Source organism: Miniopterus schreibersii (genome assembly GCF_964146895.1).
Source record: "Miniopterus schreibersii genome assembly, chromosome: 1".
Classification (NCBI taxonomy): Eukaryota; Metazoa; Chordata; class Mammalia; order Chiroptera; family Miniopteridae; genus Miniopterus; species Miniopterus schreibersii.
In genome coordinates this window covers 6,125,697-6,150,434 of record NC_138101.1, presented here as the reverse complement: position 1 = coordinate 6,150,434, position 24,738 = coordinate 6,125,697, and positions in this window count along the sequence as shown.

Sequence of the window (24,738 nt, the reverse complement as noted above, 5' to 3'; positions counted from 1 at the left end):
CCTTATGAGAGCTCGGACTGGAAAGTTATGAGTCCTGTGCTCTGGGAAGAGGCAGGAAAGCAGGGCAAGGCCAAAGTCTGGAAAGGAAGTTCAGGTGCCTCTTTTGTCAAGAAAGTCAGGAGAAAGAGCATTGGTCTTAGAACCAGACTGGCTCCTTTCTTAGTCCAGCAGCTGAATGGCCCGGCTCATAACCTTAGACAAGTCACTTCCTTCTTTAGGGCTCAGTTTTTTCACCTATGAAATGAAAGAGTTGAACTAGATCGCGTTTCCGTTTCCTTCAGCCATGACATTCAAAGCTTGGAAATCGTGTCTTTTTAAGGGGGTTCACTGTGAGCGTTCCAGCTTTGCTTCTCTCTGCCCTTCCTCCTATTCCATTTGTTAATTTATAGATCTTGTTGGTGATGACAGTGATGTGAAGGAAAATAAGTTAAAATCATGCTTTCACTGAACGGTTTGGTGTAAAACTTCTTTCATGTTCATTATCTCGATTCTTTCTTATGACAGCCCTGTGAGGGTACTAATTTTCCCATTTTTAAAAATTGAGATATTGGAAAATGATGGGACTTGCCCTATTTCTCACAAGTGACAAATCCAGACTTGAAGATAGGTGTTCAGTTCCCAGTTAGTGCCCCGGGTCTGACTGCCCGGCACACAGAATCTCACAGCACACAGGACCCCCCACTATTTCACCACTGCTAGGAGGGCCCTGACTTAATATTTATCCTAAGGAGATGAAAGAGTACAGATCAAATGGTTAACTTGGATCACACATGCTTTTGTTATTTTTGAATTAAACTATAATTCATCCACAAGAGATACAGTACAAGGAAAAACTGTCTAAAAGCAAAGTTTCCTAAGAGACAGTGAGTTGTTTTGTGAGACAATGAGCTGCCCATTATAGACAATAGTGAAGCATAGGATAAATGATCCCCTGGTGGGATTATAAGAATCAGGCTTTGGATGAGATGTGATTTGCCCTGAGACTATTTAGAGACTTGTTTTGAGCTTGACCAATTGGTCATCAGCAATGACCAGTAGGAGTTTAAAGTTAAAAACATAATACTGTTTATATTAATATAAAAAAATATGAAATTCTTAAGTACAAATATAGCAAAGTATGTACAAGATCCATGTGAGAAAAATTACAAAACTCTCATAAAAAATAAAAAAATATTTGGCTAAGTGGAGAGATATTCTGTGTTCATGTACAGGAAGACTCAATACTGTGAAGGTATCAGTTATCCCCAACTTGATTTATGGATTCAACACAATCCCAATCAAAATCCCAGCAAGCAATTTTGTGGGTATCGACAAAGTGATTCTAAACTTCATGCCAAAAGCTGAAAGACCCATAATAGCCAACAAAATATTGAAGAATAACAAAGTTGGAAGAATGATGTTACTTGACTTCAAGACTTACTATAAAGCTACAGTAACCAAAACAGTGTGATTTTAGCAAAGTAATTGACAAAAAGATGAATAGAACAAAATAGACAGCCCAGAAACAGACCCAAATAAACATACTCATCTAACCCTTGACTAAGTAGTAAAGGCAATTCAGAGGAGAAAAGGCCATTTTTTCAACAAAGAGGCTGGAGCAAAAAATAAATAGGTATAGATACAGAACATATTTTTTAAAAAAATAACTCAAGATGTGTCATAGATCTAAATGTAAAAGTATAGAAGATAACATAGAAGGATATCTAGGTAACGTTGGGTTTGGGGATGACTTTTAAGAATTAACACCAACAGAGCAATCCATGGGAGAATAAACTGACAAGTTGGACTTCATTACAAAACTTCTTCTCTGTGAAAGACACTATAAAGAGAATTTTTAAAAAACTAGCTACACACTAAGAGAAAATGTTTACAAAATACATATATGATAAAAGATTTGTAGCTAAAATATACAAAGAACACTTAAACTCAAAACTGAGGAAACAAACTACCCAGTTTAAAAATGGACAAAAGATCTGAAACAGAAACCTCACCACAAAAGATAGACATATAGCAAATAAGCATATTTCTTTAAAGATAACAAATTAAAATGCAAGGAGCAACACCTGTTAGAATGGCTAAAATCTAAAATACTGACAACAGCAAATGCTGACAAGAATGTGGAGCAACGGGAAGTCTCATTCATTGCTGGTTGGAATGAAAAATGTTACAGCCATTTTGGAAGACAGTTTGAAAACCCTGCATACAAATAAATGTCCATAACAGTTTTATTCATATTTGCCAAAAATGAAAGCGCCAAGATGTCTTCAAAAAGCAAATGCATAAACAAACTGGTACATCCATACAGCAAAATATTACTCAGCACTAAAGAGAAATGAGCTATCTATCCAGAAAAAAAGATACGGAGGAAATGCAATGCATATTGCTAAGTAGTAGAGGCCAGTCAGGAAAGGCTATCTATCGTATTATTCCAACTCTGTTACATTCTAGAAAAGGCAAAACTACGGAGACAGTAAAAAGATCCTTGGTTCCCAGAGATTCAGAGTGATGGGGAGAGGGATGAATAGGCGGACCACAGGGAATTTTTAGAGTGGTGATACTATACTGGTAGATATGATATGATATATGATACGATATATGATAGGACACATAGGAATCTGTAGTGTTGGATATATGACAATATGCATTTGTCAAAACCCATAAAACACACACTGACAGTAAATCCTAATATAAACCCTGAACTCCAGTTATTAAAAATGTATCAGTAGTGATTCACCAGTTTTAGTAAATGTCCACACTAATGCAGATGTTAACTACAGGAACCAAGCAGAGGCGGGGGGGAGAAGACGGTTCATGTGCTTGGGCGCTCCGGTGGAAACTGCTTGAGTATGCATGTGTGTTTTGAGATGTTGACAGATGGAACCATGTCCCTGACATTCAAAACCTGCCAGCAGTTCTTCTGCTTCTTCAGAGGTCGAGGCTCAGATTCCTCTGTGAGGGGAGACGGTGCCTTGGTTTAGGGGTAAAACATTTACAGGGCATTTTAGGTAGACAAAGGGAAGGGAAGCTCCTTTACCTTCTGAGATGAAGAGACCCAAAACAACAAGAAGCCACGCACTCCTGTGAGATGTGGTACTAGGCCCAGGGATTAGAGGGAACCTTGGCAACTCTCCCCCAAGGCCTGCAGAGGGCTGGAGTGGGTTAGGAGAAATTGCATATTTAGGGCACCACCGCTCTGGGCGGTGAGCTGGGTGTGGCAACCTGGACACAGGCAAGGGCTGAGGAAGATGCAGTAGTGTAGGGCTCTCTGTGGAGGGACTTGGGCTAAGCCTCCAGGAGCACCCATCCCTAGCAGTATTTGCCTGCATTATAATTCCTTTCTCATTTCACAAGGCTTCAGTCATGTTTCTAAAACAGCACAATTGAGAATTAAAGGACAGACCTAGCTTGTGCCTAAGGAAAGGCAGAGGGAGGGAGTCACAGCTCCAAGGAAAGGCAGATTTGAAAGAGCCAGTGGCAACCTGAAAATGCTCAAAACCCCAGGAAGGTCGGGGGGTCTGTGTTTGATTACATGGCACAGACAGTAAGGCTATGGGAGTTCTGAAAAGGGAGGGGGAGCTGTGTGATGGAGGAGTCAGGGAAGGTGTCCTGTCTGCACCCTGAGCTGTGCAAGATTGGGAGCCAGGTGGAGAGAGGGCCTTCCTGGCACAGGCGTGTGTGAGCAAGTGTGGCACAGAGTGACCCTTTTCTTCTTTTTTAATATGTTTTTATTGATTTTTAGAGAGAGAGGAACGGAGAGAGAGACAGAAAGGAAGAGGGAAAGGGAGAGATAGAAACATCAATGTGAGAGAGACATTGATCGGCTGCCGCCTGCATGCCCTCTACTGGGGATGGAGCCCGAAACCCTGGCATGTGCTCTGACCGGGAATCGAACTGGTGACCTTTTGGTGCACTGGACAACGCTCCACCAACTGAGCCACTCTGGCCAGGGACAGAGTGACCTCTTTCTTTAAAAGTAAGTTCTGTCTGGAAACATTTTCCAGCCAATGTGGTAGCAAAAATAATTGCCTCCTTGTGCAAATTTTGGAACCAGTTTGTGAGCCAGAAGATCACACACACACACACTGAGGAGTTGCTGCAGGAGCCACAAAGTGTGTCTGGCTCACTCTGAAGCTATTTGTTCTTCCCAGGATTGAATGCAAAATTGTGTTTTCATGTTTCTTTCAATCCGAGTCCTGTGGATCTGCTTAATAAGATTCAGACTTCATTCCTTCCATCGGGAGAACTGAAGAAAAAGTAGTCTCCTGGGGTCGGCCCCCTTGGATCCTCAGCAGACTTGACAATGGAAAAGTCCAAGCATTATGGCCTCCAGTCATCTTCTAAAACAAACAACCAAAGCAGGCTTCCTAGGCTCTTTCCTGGCCTAGGGGACTAAAACTCTCTCTCTCTCATTTTCCCCTGGTTTATTTTTTCCCTCCCTCCTCCACACATTCTTCAAAAACATGTGAGTCATTAAAACTTGACTGATGATTCTCCACGTATCAGTGTGAAATGTCAGTAAGCAAATTAAGCAAAAGTTCTGGCTGGGGAGATAAGTCGGGCTGGCGGATTGCTGCAGAAGCTGCCTTTTTAGATCTGGTTTCCCCAGGGGAGGGAGCGCGGGCGGAAGGCCAGGGCCAGAGACATGAAGCTGTTGTCAAGGACAAAGCTCATGGCCAAAGCAACCGAAGACGATCTGAGAAGATGCAGAAAGCTGGGGCAAAGCCAAAGCCATCAGCACTCCCAGGAAGCGTGCAGAGACCTTGGGCGGAGGGAGGAGGGGGCATGAGAGGAGCCAGGCAGCCCTCCTGGGGACTGATCTGGCTAAGGTGCTCATATGCAGTGCTGGCGGAGTGGTTAACCAACCGTCACACACCCACGCTTCTTCCCTGAGCGCCACCGTGTCCTTGCCTTGACTGAGTATCAGCTGTCCCCTGGTCATCTCAAATGGGATGTGCTCATTGTCAACATGTCCCCCACATTCCTCAGAGTTGTGGTCAGCATGCTGGCTTTGCATCACCCCCCACCGCCACTGCCGAGGCTCTGATGTCGCAGTCCTCCCCCCTCTTGAGGCCCACATTCTCCAGCTACTCCAGCCTCTGTCCCCAACTACCACTTGGCTGTCACTCATTTTACCAGTGGTCTACATGATGGTTTGATGATGAGGGTGGTGTCTGGCCCATGGCCTCCCCTTCATCTGATATCACCCCAGTGGCCAGCCTCTACAATCGCCAGACTTCTCAGGTCCTTGGCTCCCTCATCTCATAGTCTCTCTTCCCCTCTCCATGCAGCACTCACCTCCATTCACCATTCAAAAAGCAGCAAGCAGCACCTACCGTTCACTCCACACTGGCATGGAGCTGGGGATCCCGAACTAAACCCAGTCCCTGCCCTCGAGGAGCTGACAGTCTGATAGAAGAGGGTCACATAGAAGAGGGACACGTGGGACTGTGATCTGGTAGGAATGATTTGGCAACAGGACCTCTCTCAGCAGAAAGGCAAGACCCACGGTGGAGAGATGGTGGATAACCCATTTGAGCTATAACAGGACCCCATCCATGGACCCCCACAGAGGGTCTAACTCTAGGAGAAGACAGGGAGAGATCTGCATTAGCTACATAGCATCTCACAAATCCTGTTGAGGTTTAGGTTAAGTTTCAAATGAAAAAAAAAAAAAAAACAAACCAAAAAACTGATTTTCAACCAGAAATCAAGGTAGAAGAGCAGTAATAAACACAGAACTGGGTTCCTCCGTGTAAGCTGGCATCTAATACTATGCCAGCTCATGGCAGGTGCTCCGAAAATGTTTTTCAGACAAAACTGATCCATGATAAATGTAACAAGCATGATGAGGGCTGGAGAAAAAAAAAACTACAGAACAATCTATAGGCAACCACGCAGGCAGGCTGGATACCTAAGCAAGACCCATTCTAGAGGCCCCTGACCCTTGTGGATGGGGCTCCTAAAAGACTCCTCAATTGGTTTTCAGGGACCACCTGGACCAGGTAGAGGTGATAGCATCAGGAGCTCGGTGGGCATAAGACAATTAGGGGTAACCCAGGGTCAGCCAAACTTAGAAGCAGTATGTGGCACCAAGAAGAGCCTGACGCTGAAGCAAATCCTTCTTCCAGCTAAAGTGCTTCCATAGCTTTAGTCAGGGCAGGAGCCAACCCACTTACTGGAAGATGGGCCACCAGACTCTAGAGTAGGGATCCCCGTAGGGGTCACCAGCAGAGTCCTCAGACCCGCGGGAGTCTTCAAAGGTGATCAGGAGACTCATGGGACATTCATGGTCCTTGCAATCCTCCCAGAATTTAAGGCCCTACATGCTAACTAAAGTCCTCTTGTTTTTTACTGGAAGTAGAGCCAGCTCAGTGTGTTAACTCCGGTCGTGCAGATCAGAAGCTGTGATTAGAGGTTATATGTGCATTTGATTAAATTTAAATGGGAAAGTGAATCAAATATTTATTATTAAGTGCAGTTTTCTTGACAAAAACTTTCAAAAGATGTACTTTGCAGGGAGTTTCTAAAAGAGGCCTCTTGGTGTGGGAAGGTAGGAAACCATTTGACAAGCAGCAAGAAAAAACTTTGTGTTTCATCAGCTCATTACATGGGGCCACCAGCATCTCGTTCCCTGCCCAAGGAGATGCTGAGGATGTGTTTTAATTCGGGGCTCTTCAGGGAGCCACATGCCCCTCAAGCAGGAGGAGGCTGGTTCGGAAATGAAGCATCTGTCCTACCTTTCTCCACAAAGCTACGCGGAGTTAGCAGAGTTCACGAGGGGCCTGTTCACACGCGTCTCCAGCCCTGCTCCTTGCCCACAGTTCTTTCCACTATTTAATAGGAGAACACGAGCTTTAGATGTTAACAAATCTGGACTGGAAATGCAGCTCTCCCGCTTGCCATGTTCGTGACCTTGGACAAATGTATCCCAGAAGGCATCCAGCTGCAAATGCCCGAAACCCCAGTGCATAGTGGCTGCGACACTGGAGGGTGCCCTGCGTGTGTAACAAGTCACTGCAGTCACCTCAGAGTGGGGCGGCTCCGACGGGCACCGGCTCAGCCTCTGCTCCTCCTCAGATGTGGGTAAGGGCCCGACCTCTCTGTGGCTGACCAGTCGCCCCCCAGCCAACGCGGCCACACCCCTGGCAGGAAAAGGGGGCGACAGGGAGTGTGCGCTGACCCAATCCATCCGTTCCTCGAGGGAAGACGTTCGCTCACTTGAAAGTCTCTCTCAGCAGATTTCTGCTCAGGGTTCTTCACTGTCATTTTCAGGGAGAGTCTGGATAGTAATTAGCTGACAAAGAATTGACCTTTAGAGAAAGGATATAAATATAGAGCTTGTCTTCAAATAGAAATACTCTAAAATTTAAAAGTAACAAATGGTATCAAAACCTATAAAATATGTCAAAATTAGTCAAGATGTTTTAATTATAAACATAGTTAACAATATGTTCAAATGAGTTAATAACAGTCAAAGAAGGGAGAGAAGAAGGAGGGGAGGGGAGGGGAGGGGAGGGGAGGGGAGGGGAGGGGAGGGGAGGGGAGGGGAGGGGAGGGGAGGGGAGGGGAGGGGAGGGGAGGGGAGGGGAGGGGAGGGGAGGGGAGGGGAGGGAAGGGAAGGGAAGGGAAGGGAAGGGAAGGGAAGGGAAGGGAAGGGAAGGGAAGGGAAGGGAAGGGAAGGGAAGGGAAGGGAAGGGAAGGGAAGGGAAGGGAAGGGAATGAGAAAATCTCATTGATCAATTTTGCTGTTTAGAGAAAATTGGAAAGTAAAAGTAATCAAGCATGTTCCCTGCCTTTTCTGTACAAAGCATGCCTGAGGGTATTCACAGGCCTAATGATGGGATTCTCTTTATAGTAATATTCCAGCTTAACAGAAAAATGATAAAATTAGAAACTCACATTTTGGTAACCCTAATGAAATAGTGGGTCTAGGCAGTGGCCATGAATGGCTGCTAACATTGCAGAGAGAGAGTCCATCTTTCTGGAAAGATGCACCATCGTCTAAAGGCTGTGGTATTCTTGCCAAAAACTCCAGGCTGAGTCTATCAAGCTTCAAGATCTAAATCCCAATTTACAGGAAATAGAGGAGCAGAGGAACGTGTTAAATGACGCCACAGGGATTCAATCGGCAAAAGCCAGAACACAGGAAAGGTTACAGACCAAACCCGCCATTTTTCAGCAAATAAATCATTAGGGGGAAAAAGATTAGGTGAGGAAAGGGAAGAGATTTAAAAAGACTGGAGGCATATCCAGCAAAACTATAAAAGGAATATAAAATAATTGGGAAAATTTGAACACTATTTCACTATTTTAAGTACTTAGTTTGAATGATACAGATGTAGACATAGTATTGTCATTGTGTTTCCTTAAAGAGTACTTACCTACTAAATTCATGCTGAAATCCATGTGGATTAAATTATATAATGTCTGGAATTTGCTCCAAAATAATTCAGGGGTCAGGGGGAAGTGGGTGGAAGTACAGATAAAATAATATTGGCCATGAGTTGATAATTGTTGAAATTGCATCATGGGTACATGGAGTAACTTCTTATACTATGCTCTCTATTTTTTTATATGTTGGTATTTTTCCATTATAATTTTAAATACAACCAACCTCCGAATGAAGAGCTTTAGACTAAAGTACCATTGAACTGAGCCCAAAGTGAAGACACCAGTATAATGGAATCTATAACTTTCTGGCAAGTCCTTTTATCATCTTAACAAATCAGATTTTATTTATTTTTTAACGTATTTTTATTAATTTCTGAGAGAGGAAGGGAGAGGGAGACGGAGATGGAAACATCAATGGTGAGACAGTCATTGATCGGCTGCCTCCTGCACGGCCCCTGCTGGGGATCGAGCCCTCAACCTGGGCATGTGCCCTGAGCAGGAATCAAACCGTGACCTCCTAGATCATAAGTCAGTCCTCAGCTGCTGAGCCATGCCTGCCAGGCCAGATTTTATTTTAAATACCTGAACTGCATGACCCTACTTTACCATCAAAATCAATGTATGATTGTCCTAAATGAACAAAAGCAGGTAAACAGCCTTTGGTGGAATATTTTCAAGTAGCAAAGCTTCTTTTCTCCCCAGGTATGCTCCCAGTTACACATTCAAATGTATTTTTCATAATGATGAGATTTTAAAGAAAGAAAGTGTAACCATGGAGAACTACATTTTCAAGCTATCCTAAATTAAATTTTTCCATTCACTCAGTCAACAAATATTTCAGTACCAACCCTCCACTGGGCTTTGTCCTGGGCTCTAACGAGACAGTACTGAGGGAACTCACAGCATGGGGAGACCTGGCAGACAGAGTACACACCAAAGATGCCCATGAATAACTGTAAATGACAACCTAACTTTACATTAGCATCATTCTCAATAGCCAAAAGGTACAAGCCAACCCAAGTGTTCATCAATAGATGAATATACAAACAAAATGTGGTAAATGCATGCAATGAAATATCGTTCAGCCTTTAAAATAAAAACGGGGAATTCTGGCACATGCTACAACACGGGTGAACCTAGAGGACATTCTGCTAAGTGGAACAAGCCAGTCACAAAAGGACAAACACTGTATGAGTCCACTTATACTAGGTATCTAGAATAGCCCAGTGCATAAGACAGAAAGTACAGTGGTTGCCAGAGGCTGAGGGTGGGGAAGCAGGGAATGGGGCTTATTGTTTGATAGATACAGGTTTCAGTTTCTCAAGATGCAAAGAGTTCAATGGATGGATGGGTGGTGGGGATGGATGCGCAACAATGTCAATGTACTCCATGCTGCTCACATGAACACTTAAAATAGTTAAAAAGGTAAATTTTATATTATGTGTATTTTACTACACTTAAAAAACAACTTTTTATTACAACCTATGGTAAATGCCAAAGAGAGTTATACAACTGTTCAAGTGGACAGCCTCCCAGGATCTAATCCCCACTCTCTCTAATATAACGCATATTTGTTTAGGGGTCCATTTCTCCCTCACGTAGGCATGTACTCAAGAGATACTAATACCTTTTCTGCCTCTGTTGGTGGATCCTCATTAGTCCAAGCCAATCACATCATGATGCCACTCTGACAACTAAGATTGGTCTGAGGAGGGCTTTGGCACGTAGACTATGTTGGGTCAATCATAGCAACGTAAAGCATTCACATTCCAAGGTTGAGGGAGATGGAAAGAAGGAAGCAGGTTCTCTCCACTGCTGCTGGCACTCATTTTGTGAACATACTTTAAGCTGAAGGTAATGCAGGAAACAAATTATGGAAAATCTCAAAGAAGCTGGTCACACAGAGAAGTCGTTGACATTGCTGAGCCACCAAAAGTAGCCTTTCCTACTTCTGGACTTACTGTTATAGGAGATAGAGCTTATCTTTATTATATAAGCCAACTTAAGTTGGGTTTCTAGTCATTCAACCCACGTCATCCTATCTCAAGTAATCATACCAAAGAAGCAATGAATAGGGATAACTGTCCTGTTGCAGGGTTCAGAACAAGTAGCATCCAGGCTGAGGCAACAGCACGTGCCAAGGCCCTGTGGCCACAGGGAGTTCCTGCCTAGGAGTTCTAGGAAGGCAGAGAAGTCCAGTCTGGCAGAAGCTCAGAGAGAGGGCGTGAGAGGTAAACTATGTTACAAGATGAGGTTGAGAGATGGAGGGAGCCAGATTATATATGTAGGTCCTATTGAGATTTAGGTCTTCGTTCTAAGAATCCATTGTTTTATAACAGCATAAGGACACAGTCAGACTTGCTTTCAAGTAGATACTACAGTGTGAAGAGTTGATTGGAGGAAGGTCAAAACAGAGGAAGAAAAATGAGTATTTCAGGCAAAAGATGATGGTAGCTTAGACTCTGTCAGTAGCTGTGGATTTGGGAAAAAGTGAACAGATTTGCAAGGTTTTGAAAGGCAATATCAATGGAACTTGGTGCTGTATCGAATACATGTTGTGGACAATAGGGAGGTGTCAGAGATGATCTCTAAGTGCATGGATGTAATAGGATGAATGATAACCCTTTTGGTGCAGAAAGGGACATGGAAAGAGAACCAGATTTGGGGAGAAAGATCTTGAACTGCGAGGACAGAACTAATACTTAACTTAAACTTCACTTGGGCAACGCTCAAATACCATGAACAGAAACACAAAGCATTGCCACTGACTGAGCATTTCTTATGTGACAGAATCTAGACAATGCACCACAGCAGAAGGTTTTCCCAAGGGCACCACAACACTGTCTCATGCTCATTTACAGTGTCACCTTACCTTCCTCCCATGAAGAGGTGGGGTCTATGTCCCCACTCTGAATCTGAGTGGCCTTTTAACTGCTTCAACCAATAGGATATGTCACGAGTGACACTATCTGATTTCTGAGGTTAAGTCATAAAAAGCCTGTCAGCTCCTGGGACACCCGTTCTGGGGGAAGTTGGCCATGTAAAGGGTCTTATTCTTCTGAGACCACTAAGCTGGAGGGCCACATATAGACACTCTCGTCATCAAACTTAGTTGAGCTCCTGGCCAACAGTCAGTGCCAACTTACCAGCCGGGTAAGTGGGCCACCTTGGAAATCCCCCCCCCACTCCAGTCTGTCACCATAGCTATTGCGATAGGTGCAGAAACAAGCCATCCCCACGGAGCCTTGCCCAAAAGAAAAAATAACTGAGTAAAATAACCAATCGTTGTTGATCTTCTATGGCACTAAGTCTTAGGAGTGGTTTGTGACATCCCGCATCCCCACATACACTGTGCAGATGAAGAAACAAAGACTGGCAGAGATTAATGTAACCTGCCCAGGACCACAGAGCTAGTGAGCACAGGGGCCAAAATCCAAGCAAAATCTCTCTGGCCCAGAACCTGTGCTATATCTTCAATCTCACTGCTGTCACCTTTTTGGTCACATCCCAAAATTAAATTGTTATTTCTATTCAAAATCTCGCACGTTACCTCAGAGCATGTCTTCGAACCCTAACCTCAAATGCATACACTTTGAAAGTAATCTATGCTGCTTGAAAACAGCAAGCCCACGCCTAAAGCTCAGGCTACGGCGAGTGCCTGGAAGTTTCTCCCGGGGCGCCTCCCATCCCTCTTCCCAGGCAGAGGGAAATTGACATGAAATTAAAACGGACAACTTCCATTTTCTTTCAAGAGAGATTTATGACCACTGTCTACAGAATTTCAAGCTGTGAAGTGAACTGTAAAACAAAATGTTTTAAATTAATATGTTTAAAGCAAAGCAGTGCTATGTACAATTAATGTAGAAATGATCAGAAGTGATAGTTGCTGAGTAAAAGTAAAAAGAGAGAAATATGAGCTCTAAGGGTAACAGCATTTCATCAGGCATTAATCTATCAGCCAGGAGCACAAATCAGGACTCTTATCGGGTATATTAATGATTTCAGAATAACCTTCTCTGACTAATCACACATCTTAAAGTGAACCCAATCCTTTCACCACTGCCTTATTCCAGGCTCTTAGGGTTTTGCCCTTGTGCCCCGACAGCCTCTCTTAGCGGGTCATTCTCTCCTCCAGCCTCCCCACCAGAATTACACCAACATCCCAGGCCCATCCCACCTCCTCTTCTTTCCCAGTTCCCCTCCCTCCGCCAAGAATGCCCACCACCTTCCCTTGGCCAGGATCAAGCTTGCTCATGCCACAAGCTTTCACTCCCAGGCCAACTCCTCGGAGCTGCTTCTCCTGGGGTGTTTTCCATCAGAGGTGGGGTGCTTTCCCTCTGAGTTCCCACAAAACCACAGCTTAACTCACAGCAGCTCTGCAGACAGCTTGCTGACCGGCGTTTGCTTAGCGCGCACATACTACATAAGTGCGCTCTCTAGACACCAAGAGAGGATGACAGTGTCCCCTCTACTCTCACAGCCACGCCTGAAATCAGTGCTTCTCCACCGGGGGTGATTCTCCCCCCGCACCCCCGAGAACATCTGGCAGTGTCTGGAAATGTACTTTATTCTCATACCCGAGATGGTGCTACTGGCATCTAGTGAGTGGAGTCCAGGGACACTGCTAAAGACCCTCACACGCACAGGACAGCACCACAGCCAGGAATGATTGGGCCCAAGATGTCAGAAGTGCCGAGGTTGAGAAGGCCTACTCTAAACAAACACATAAATCAGAGCATCCCGGGACTGCTAGGAGCCACGAAGGCGATAAATAGGAAACTGATAGAGCACTGGGGGAGAGGAGAGAGGCCGCTCTAGAGAGACAGTGAGGAAAGACTGGAGAAGCTGAGATCCAGGCTCCACGGGCCTGGCTGGAGCCCACGGTGCACGCATGGCCTCTCTTGGTGTCATTCGCAATAACACCTCCAGCACCGAGTCCTTCCAAGTGCTGAGGACGTGCCCAGAGACACGTTCTCCTCACCATCTCTTCTCATGTAACCCATCCACATGCCTCCAGCAGGCATGGACATCTCATGTGTGACCCCGCTGGCCGACTGCTGTCCTCTCTCTCCATCTCCTCCCCCTGGGCACCGACGGAGCCATCTCCTCTTCATTCCTCAAAGCACCCAAGCATAGTGCTGCTCTGTGAGACACGTTTTCCTGAGAGCCTCAGGAACATGAGAAGCAATTAAAGTTTGAGGTAGAAAAGGCATTTGCTCTCAGTCATCTCTGCTTCTTAAGTCCATCAGTCCAGCCTTCCCAGGCCATCTCTCTCTCCTCCCCTGTTGCTGAGACCAGCATTCTCCCAGGAGAGTATCTCTCCCATCGCCTACCTCCCACCCTTATAACCAGGTGCCTAACCACGTGCCAACCATCGCCCTCACCTAGCTCACTAGCTCCTGCCCTCCAAGTCCCTAAGATCCCTAAGAAGAACTTGAAAATCTCCTTACTGGATTATATAGGACAATTTTAGATCCCTTTGATCAATCTCTCCATCCCAAAGTAGTCAAAATGTCCATTTTATAGTCAAAAGGTCCATTAAATAATAAAAAACATGAATTCTACCACTGTCCCCTACACCTTCAAAATGACTGCAACCTGGTTTTATATAGGAATTCTTCTTTCATACTACAGAGCAGTTTCTTAATACCTATCAGTTTCTTATGTACAAATTCAGAAAGCAAGGATAGAGAGATTGGTTGATTTGCCAACGAGCTGCTCAACTGAACAAGCATAAAATGTGAGCCTACCAGGAGCAAAGCTCTGTAACTGGTCCACCTGGATCAGGTCTGTGGGCTGAGCACAGCTCCAGCCGTGTATGCTCGGCAACACCTAGAGGACACTTCCCAACTCAGCAAAGTGCTCTCTGAATTTGGGGGAAACTGCTGTGTCAGGTAAATGTCTTGCTCTGATCTTAATATGTTCATTCAAATGACAAACTCCCATCTCAGTCTCCCACACCGAGCTTTATTCTTCATTAAAGCTCCTCTGAGCTGACCTTACTGATTGTCACTGCAGACTGTATCATCAGAGCTCCTAGATGCCGGCAGCAGGAACAGACACTGGCCGCTCGAGACAGGAAATGGGTACATGAAAAGATCTCAACAACTGGCAGGATTTTAGGGAGCCCTGGAGAACCAAGCTTGGAGCTACACAGCCAAAAACTATATCCCAAAAAGCAGACTCCTGTGGAAACCTGGGATTACTTGCTCGAATAGGGTCCAGTGTGGAACGCATGGAGTGGGGAACAATCCCAGAAGCCTGAGGGCCAGGTGTGCAACAGTCCAAGAAAGGAGCCGGTAAAAGAACAGGTTGGCAATACCTGCAGATTTCTAGGACAGAGGAGAGGGAGCAGAGCACTCTGAGACCACCCGCTAGCTGCTGTGTGGGCAATGGGACTGAGGGCAGTGCCACTGCCAGCAGCAGGGACTGCAAGGGGAGGCGGGTGGCAGAGGGAGGGGTGGGAGCCCCGGACACGCTCAGGTGGAGGTGACTGTGGTTCATCTCCGTGAGCGTGTCCATCAGGCAGATGGGCGGAAGCTAACGGAGAGGGTGGGAAGGACACACAGGACAGGTGACTAAGCACGGGCCGGTGTTTGAAGCCAGCGGGGCACACGAGACTGCCCAGGAGATGGTAGGAAAGAAAAATGGACCCACCTTATCCCAGTCTGCTTGGGAGTTTCTGGGTGTTGGAACTAAAAGTGTCACGTCATAGAAGGCTCCTCAGTCCCATGCAAATTAAAACCCACTGTGTAGGATAAAGAAATAACACAGAGGGAGGTGATTTGCACAGGGTCTGGTCTCTCTGCTTGGCTGCAAAACCCTGGCCGGAGCCCAGACCTCCTAACCCACAGCCGCTCTCTCCTCCCTCGCTGGACAAACGCTGAATGGCAGGCAGGGACTGGGCCCGGGCCCTGGGTCCCCGCTCGCTAGGGGAGTGATGGCAGGCAAACCGGGGGGCCTTTCTGAGCCCCACATCCCTCACCTAAAACGAAATGGGACTTATACACACTCCTGATCTCAGGGAGGACAGTGGAAGCCAAATAAACACACAGAGGTTGTGGAGGGTGGAGACTGGGCTGGGATGGCAAGACAGAGGGAACCATGGACAAATGGACCCGTCCCCCGATTTTGGAGTCCCGCCCCAAGGGCACAGGACGTTGCCTGGCCCAACCTTGACACTGGCTTGAAACGTTTAACCCTAGTGCTAAAGTGTCCTCACCACTCCTTTGGAAAAATATGATCCCACTACTAAAACTGTCGGAATAAAATATATTCCTCCCAGAAGACGCTGGTGGATTTATCACAACTGGGCCGTTCATCTGTTAAAAAGCAGAATGGCATTTACGGCCAACGGCTCCCTTTATGGGAGAACAGAAACAGGAGCCAAATAAGCTTGGTTAATTTTTTTCTTTTATGGCTCCAGCAACTGCACTAAATATTCCGCCTGCTTTTCTTAACACAGTTTGGAGACGGCCCTGAACTTGTTACGGAGGATGATTTCGGAAGGACCGCGCGCTGCTGCTGACTCAGGAGGAGACACCAGGTAGAAAGATAAACACTCACTCCCCAGGCCCAGGAGGCTCTGAGAACCAACCCCAGAAACGTCCCTGCTGGGGCTTCACATGATCACTGATCAGTTTACAACACCAAGGGTGTAACTTTAAAAAAAACATCCGGCCCGGCCGGGCGAGGCTCAGCACTTGAGCGTCCACCTAGGATCCAGGCGATCGGGGTTCAATTCCCAGTCAGGGCACATGCCCGGGTTGCTGGCTCGATCAATGACTCTCTCATCATTGATGTTTCTATCTCTCTCTCTCCCTCTCCTTTCCTCTCTCTGAAATCAATAAAGATATATTTTAAAAAAAAAAAACATCCGTCATTGGTCAGGTTATCTGTAGTGACTGGGCTGAAATGATTTGGAAATGCACTAGGTTTCTCAAGTCACATGGAGAAGCAGAGAAGCTTTCTGAAGGAAAGGACCATGGAGTTAGTGCCAGGTCGGAGCCAGTTAAATGTGTGAACTTGGTTAACATCCAGGGACATGTAGGAAGCCTACTTTAAGTGCTCGCTCCCCCCTCCCACAGCACTCGCTCCCCACCCCTGATGCTGCTGCTAATAAGGAGTCTGAGAGCATCTGCTACAGACAGACTGCTTTCCTTCGAGCACAAGGCTCCACAAGGAGCATCCTTGGGTTGCTCAGTCCCAGCTCTACCACTTAAATGACCTCTCTGGCCAGCACTGTCCAGAAGGACTTCCTGAGACGATGGGAATACTCTACTTCACACCGTCCAATATGGTAGCCTCTCGCTACATGTGGCAAATGAGCTCTTGAAAGGTGACTAGGAAGACTGGGGAACTGAATTTCTAAGGTGTTTTTTTATTTTAATTAATGAAAATCTAAACCTGAATAGCCACAGATCTAGTCTGTTTGGGCCTCAGCCCCTTCATCTGTGATGTGGCATCTGTAGATACATGCTGAGCAAGGTTGCTTTGAGTGTCGCATGTTATAATGCAGGGAGAGCAGCAAGCCCTGTGCCCGGCATGGAGTCGAAGCTTGGTGAGACAATGCAATGGGCCGCCTCATGGCCCTGTCTTCATTCGGCCCTAGAGTCAGTGACATTCACCGGGAGTGTCGGGTGGCATAAAGATTCTGGCCAGCAGTTGTCCTGAGGTCACAGGAAAGCAATCCATCTTTCAGAGAATTTTCCATTGGTGGCCAAGAATGTTCCGCATGAGGAAATCTATTAACTGCTTTATGGGAGCGAATATTTACAGGAGGTTAGAAAATGCTGACTGACTTTAGTTAGGGAAAATGTCCCTCTGTGAAGTTTCATGGCCAATTAATGCTCTGGAATTTCATTGAGGGGGTTTATAAGATAAAGGTTACTAGCTAACTACATAAGTATATTTTCAAACATTCTCTTGAAAACTGGAGGTTCTATTCGAGATGTGGCACCGGGTTTCCAGGAGCAGAGGAGGACTCTTTAAATACGGTCCCAAGTAAAAACAACTGTGACGTTACAAGCTTGGCTGAAGGATTAGACTCTCAGTCTCAGAAGAACCTTAAAGACCTCATCCCAACCTTTTTCAAATGCTTAAATTCTCCCAACACATTAGCCTCAACTTGATCAACTCCTATGACTGGGGATCTCCCTGTGTCCTAAGGCAATTGTTGTGTTGCTGGACATGTGACATGGTTAGAAAGAGCTTCCTGGGTCGACCACAAATCCAGAGAAGGAGCATCGTGCCTAAGAAGAGGACTGAGCTCTGCCATTTTCAATTCTGTAATCCTCAGGCATAAAAGCGGATGGTGAACCTGTAGGGGGGCCTGTTGGGAAGAGTATGGATGGAGATGCAGTGTGGCGTGTCCATTCCCTTCCCGTCCACTGGCTCCGCCTCTTCAGCTCTAGACGTAAGCTGGAGGTTGTCAGCTTTGCACATGCCTGTCCTCAGAGTAGCAACAATGAAAGCAGTTGCACAACTATTGTCATCACATTATTTTTACTAATATTTCTCATTCATATTCCACAGACTTGAAAATATATGAACATGTGTGGCATCTCCCTTCACCGGGCTCAGCCACCTTATTTCCCTTGACAGCTCTCATCTGTTAGAGTTGCAAGCGCCTCATGGCCAAAATAATTCAACAGGCAGGGACTGATGTGCCGGTGGCTGGCTGGCACCCAGAACTACAACATGAGTGATATCTAGAACTTGTGTAACATACAGCTTCACTTTCCATGATGATGGTGGTGGTGGTAATGGCAATGATGGTGGTGGTGGTGGTGGTGGTGGTAATGGCAATGATGGTGGTGGTGGTGGTGGTGGTAACGATGGTGATAATGGTGGTGATGATAATGATGGTGGTGATGGTGGTGGTGGTGATAGTGATGGTGGTGATGATAGTGATGGTGATGGTGATGGTGGTGGTGGTGATGATGATGGTGGTGATGATGGTGGTGATGATAGTGATGGTGATGGTGATGGTGGTGGTGGTGATGATGATGGTGGTGATGGTGATGGTGGTGATGGTGATGGTGGTAATTTTATTACAAGTAATGTAATAAAATTGATTTTTGAGGATGACCATGAGTCAGGCAACTATGTTAAGTGCTTAGTATAGATAATTGCATTTAATCCCCACAACAATATCATGAGGTGGATATTGTTAGTATTTTATGCAGATAAGAAAATAGTAAGATAAGTAACTTCCTCAATAATATATAAGTGAAGCTGACAATTAATCTGGACAAACCAGATTAATTAAAGGCTCTGTGTTCCTGCACACTGCATACTGGGGGTGTTAAAAGTACAAGCTCTGAAGCCAGCCAGAGGGGTTCCCATCCGAAAAGCAGACAGCCTAGCAAGAGATTATTGTATAGTATCAGCACCCATGAGAGACAAAGGGGCCTTGACCCGAGCGAGGAGAAAAAGAGGACCAGAGGAATGAAAGCACTTTTGGAACATAGGATTCGCAGAACGTGGGGCTTGATTAGATAGAGACAGTGCAGCCTCCCCCTCTGGGAGGGGGTGGGGGCAGAAGTTAAGGCCAGTGTCCATTGGGGGTACCAAAAAGTCCTTGCAGATTTGCAAAATACTAACAAATCAAACCACTGAATGAGAGAACTCAAATGCTTTTAAAAATAAAAAATTCAAAACTAAACATACTCTTGCCATACAACCCAGCAATCGTGCTCCTTAATATTTACCCAAAGGAGTTGAAAAGTTGCGCCCGTACAAAGCTGCACACGGAGGTTTATAGCAGCTTGATTCATAATTGGTAGAACTCGGGAGTAACGTGCTTTAGTAGGTGAACGGGTAAATAAGCCATGGTACGTTCAGATAATGATGATTATTCAAAGATGAAAAGAAATGCGCTATCAAGCCATGGAAAAGAGGATCCTTAAATGCATATTAGTAAGTGAACTTTAAAAATGTATTACTGAAAATATTGCATTTTGTATGATTACAACTATATGATATTCTAGAAAAGGCAAGACTATGAAGACAAAAAGATCGGTGGTTGCTGGGGAACTGCAGGGAGGAGAGGAAGAGATAAATGGGCAAAGTACAGAGAATTGTTAGGGCAGTGAAAATACTCGGTATGATATTATAAGAGACACATGTCACCATACATTTGTCCAAACCCATAAAATGTACAACGCAAGAGGGAATCCTAAAGTAAACGACTGAATTTGGGTGATTATAATGTGTCAATGTAGGTTCATCCTCAGTTTAAAAAAAAAGTACCACTCTGGTGACTGATGTTGGTAACAGGGAGAGATACGCATCTGTGAAGGTATAAGGAAAATCTTTCCATTTTGTTGTAAATCTAAACCTGCTCTAAAAAAGTAGCCTCTAAAAATCGGGGGGGAAAAAGACAATCGACTTTATAAAAATAAATGTGACCATTGGGATCATCAGAATGAGTCGTATGGGGAACATTCTTCCCTGAAACCTGGCTCCCGAGCTTCATCATCTTGAGCCATTTTCACCTAACTTTCCCTCTGCCCTTTCAACATGCTTATCTCCCAGGGAAAGCCGCATCCTCTCCTGGTGTCCAAAGACCCCCTTTTTTGATCCCCAAATCTGATCCTATCCTCTGCTCAGTTCTACTTCAGACCTTAATGTCCAGTTTGGATTTATTGAAACCAAGGTACAAATTCGAGTTCAGCATTCTGTGTGTGTGTTTCAAATTTCTTAAGCAGCCAGAGCAGCTGGCATTTATTGAGCACCTACTACGTGCCAGGCACTACTCTTGCACTATACACTTGTTAACTAAAATTTACCCCCTTCCTGGCCCTGTGAGAGGGATGGGTGCAGTTATCATCTCCATTTTACAGATGGGGAAACAGATCCAGATCTAGCAGCTTGTCAAGTAGTAAATGGTGAAGCCAGGATTTGAACCCCATGAGCTGATACCAGAGCCTGCGATTTAGAGCCATTAGTATATTTTTAATTCAGTCCATGAAGTCTTTCTTGAGCCCTGAATATGTGCTTTTCAGTGTGTGAGGGGCTACATCTTCTTCTTTAAATAACACAAGTTATCAAAATATAAAATAATCAGAGTTCAGGTCAATTAATCCAAGTCCAGAGTCAGAGGGAAATCAATGCCTGAGGAAAAACAGTGACTTATCCAAGGTCACGTCATCGTGACAAAGTCTAGATTGGAGCCCTGGTCTCTCAATTCACTGCCGTTTCCATGACACGAGGCAGTGCTCTGAGAAGAAACCCGCTCTACAAGGCTATGATAATATTTATTATTGTTAGCATCAATCTTCTCTCACCAGGAAAATGTTTTCCACACTATAGGTGGCAGACAAACATGTTTAGGCAATAAAAAGTGGACCAAGGAATAGAATTTAAAATTCAAGGTCTTATGTAAGAAACGCCTTTCTGGAAATATATGTGAAAGGCATTTTTGCAGGGCCAACATTCCATTAGTACTTCAAATCATGAATCATAATCTATGCTTCACATGCACCCAATGCCTTTGCCTCTAAACTTCTAACAGATCGAAAACAGGTGACCCGCTTCCTAAACTGTCCTTCAGGAGGAAAGCACTTGGGACAAAACTGCAGCTCAGGTTAGCAACTGAGGTCCAGGCCAATGAGGGCCTGGCCTGCCTATGAAACTGAACTGCAGTGTGGTCAAGGCCGGTGCATCATAGAAGCTCATAGCTCAGACTGAGAGCCCAGTCAAGGAAACGAGATGGTGACTTTAGGGAGCAGAAACCAAGGTGCCCAGAGGCTGTGGGCATGCTGGCTGAACCAAGAATCCGTGGAAGTGGAAACCAGACTCAGATCTTCCAACTCCAAGATTCTACAGCATTAATCATATATCTTCATCCTAAAGATGTAATTTCATGATGGAGGGGAAAAAATGAATAGCTCCTTGAAACTCACATCTATTGAGCCCCTGCTTTTTGTCCAGAACTAGGCTGGGTATCTTGGGATTTTGTAGGAAGTGTTTGACACTATTTAAGCCCTAGGAGTTAGCATTCAAAATGTTTCCAGGAAATCTCTAAAGATTCTTTCAGTTCTTGCATGACTCTGGTTGATCCCAGAGCCACAGAGCAGTGTAACCAAGAGCATGGACTCATGAGTCAGAATTTTTGGGTTCAAGTCCTGTCTTTGACACTGACTAGTTTGACCTTGGTCAAGTTCCTAAATATCTCTGAGCCTCAGCTTCCCCACCCTTTCAGCCCTCCCATCTGTACAAAGAAACGCTCCTAGTGCGCACCTCATTGGGGTGTTGTAAAGATTAAATGAGTTAGCATCTGTAAAGCACTATGTCCGTGGCTGGGCATGTAGCAGGCATTCTGTAAGTATTCGGTATGCCTCTACAGACTGGAAAACGAAGGCTGACAAAGTGTCACTGTGCCTGAAGGCGGCATAGTTTAAGAGTCAGAAGCCAAAGGCATGTTGTTGTGACGACCTGCCAGATGTAACGCTACTTCCTCTGACCCTTTCAGAATAGAGAAATCCGTGCTCTAACTACCCTGCCAGAACTGGAAATGGGCAGTTCTACTCAAGCTGCCTGGTGTAGGTGGTTGTTTGCGTGTAATAATCTGTTTTTAATCTTGTGTGTAAATGAATACAGAGGTTAGTCAGTGGGTGCATATTAATCTAAAATAAATGAATACATTTGAATTAATCAGGCCTTCAGTCTATGTAAATTGATGATTTATAATGATATTAGCACAAATTGCAATGATAAATCATTTTAAAATTAGATCCAGCGCTGCTTAAGGCTGCAAGGACTCTGGAGATTTGAACATAACTTGAGACTGACTTTAAAATGCAGCTTGGTCTGGCTGTAGCTTGAAGGCAGAAGCAAGGGGCAGAGACCAGAGGTCAGTGTTGAACCAGATCCTATAGAGGGCAGATGGTAACAGACCTGCAAGGTCACAAAAATAAGAAAAAAGCAAGAGAAGGTCAATGAAACAGACAAGTTCTGCATTCCGCAGTAGATTCCCTGGCTTGGGGCAGAAGACCTTGAGGCTTCCATTCAATTCAAGGCAACGAGAAGAAATTAAATTGAGGCAGCTTCATGAAGAGGTTAGATTTCAGCCAGTTCTCCCACTCTCTTGCTGATCACCATGGGCAAACTAACTTTGCGGAGGCCAGTGACTTCATCTGAAAAATGGGTTTTATCACTCCAGCTTTAAAGCACTGTTATGAAAATTAAATAATATTGGATGTAAAGTGAAAAACCCAGTTCCTAAAGACCAGGGTAATCATCAAAAGAAAAAATCGGACTGCTTGGCTATAAATCCTAGCACTGCCACTTGCTAGCTGGAGATTTGGGGGAACTTACATGGCCTTTCTGAGCCTGGGTTTTCCCAGTTATAGAATAGGAATAATATTAGGGCCAATCTCTTAGTATTGGTGAGAGAATTAAATGTCAACACTCAGGTCCTCTACCTAAGGAGACACTTGGCAAATGTTAGTGATTAGTATAAATTATTCTCATTGATGTCACTGTAATTCCTGGGTAATGATACTATAAAACTGGCTTCAAAAGAAAGGAGAGACAAGGGAGACTGTGATAGATATACTAATGGAAGAGAGACTATGTAATCTGAGAGTCAGGAGGCGAATAGCTGTGTGGGGAGGCAAAATATATGCCACCCAGACCCAACCCCTCTCCTTCATTTAGGGAAGCCTTTGCTAACCACACACAGCTTCTTCCCTGCTACGCCTACTTACCTGGACCACTTTTTTCATATATACAAGACTTGAGAACTGCCTGCAGAGAGGATTGCCTGAAGGTAAGAAATGAGCATTAACTGGTAAAATAAGGAATAAGGGGTCAGGATTGTTCTGGGCTCCCTCTCCTGAGAACGGTTCCCGTGTAAAAAATGCTTATGGTCTGTGATGAGCCTAAAGGTCAGGTAAGCAAATTTGCCCTGGTGTCCAAGGCTAATTCTTACATGCAACTGTTTTTTAAATAAAAGTGCCAATGTCCTGGGATCCAATTAGAATTTTTGGACCACTGGCTGTTAAAGTAATTTTGGCAACTTAAGAAGGAAATCCCAAGGAAGCTGCAGAATGCTGCTCCATATCGATGATGGGTGGGAGAGGGCAGATTAAGGAATAACTGTGCCAGGAAATCATCAAGCACATGTTTGTGGCAAGAAAGTCAATGTGCACGTGTTATAGAAGGAGGTACTGAGGCCATTCTTCAACGGGCTTGGGATAGGATGAGGTGACCACTTTTTATGGACGGAATGTTTGTGTCTCCCCAAAATTCATATTTTGATGTCCTACCTCTAATTATGATGGTATTTGGAAATGGGGTCTGGGAGATAATTAGATTTAGATGAGGTCATGAGGGTGGGGCCCTCCTGATGGAATTAGTGCCCTTACAAGAAGAGAAAGTTATAAGCACCATTATAAGAAGGGTCTACCAGAGCTGTCTCTGCACCATGTGGGGGACACAGAAAGGAGGTGGCTGTCCAAAAGCCTGGAAGAGAGATCTCACCAGCAACTTGAACTTGGAGTGCGCAGCCTCCAGGACTAGAGGAAATAAATGTCTGTGTTGAAGCCACCCAGTCTATGGTATTTTATATGGCAGCCTGAGCTGACTAATATACATTTATTCTGTGATTAGCACTTGCCAGAGGTGGGGAAGAAATTCAGAAACATCATATATCATCTATCAATTAGAACCCTTCTCCAATGTGTTCTAAGTGCACCTCTATGCAGACACACACATGTGTGTATACACACAGGCACACACACATACAAAAGGAAGTTTCACATCTGACATGGCTATAGAAGGGCTGCTCTGCATGGTCTGTGTACATATTAGAAAACCATTGTTGCCCAGCCTGTGTGGCTCAGTGGTTGAGCGTCAACCTAGGATCCAGGCAATCGCAGTTCGATTCCCAGTCAGGGCACATGCCTCAGTTGTGAGCTCAATACCCAGTTAGGCATGCAGGAGACAGCAGATCAATGACTCTCTCATCATTGATGTTTTTCTCTCCCTCTCCTTCTCCCTTCTTCTCTCTGAAATCAATAAAGATACATTTAAAACAAAAAAAGAAAGAAAGAAAATCATGTTGCTCTCAGTAAGTACAAATTTTCTTTTTTTCTCTCTCGTTATTACTCTTTGTTGTAATTACATTTTGAATAAATGTAAATTGATTTTGCAATCTTTTTGGAATTCTAATCTAATGCCAAAAAAAACAGGTGCCTTCAATCTGCCCTCAAGTTTCCCCTGTAGCAAAGTTAATACTATGAAGGTGAGAAGAGTGGCGAAGCCAGATTGACCCGGGTTCCAGTCCCAGTTCTGCATCACACTGAATGACTCAACTCGGCTCCACATGCCTCTTACCAC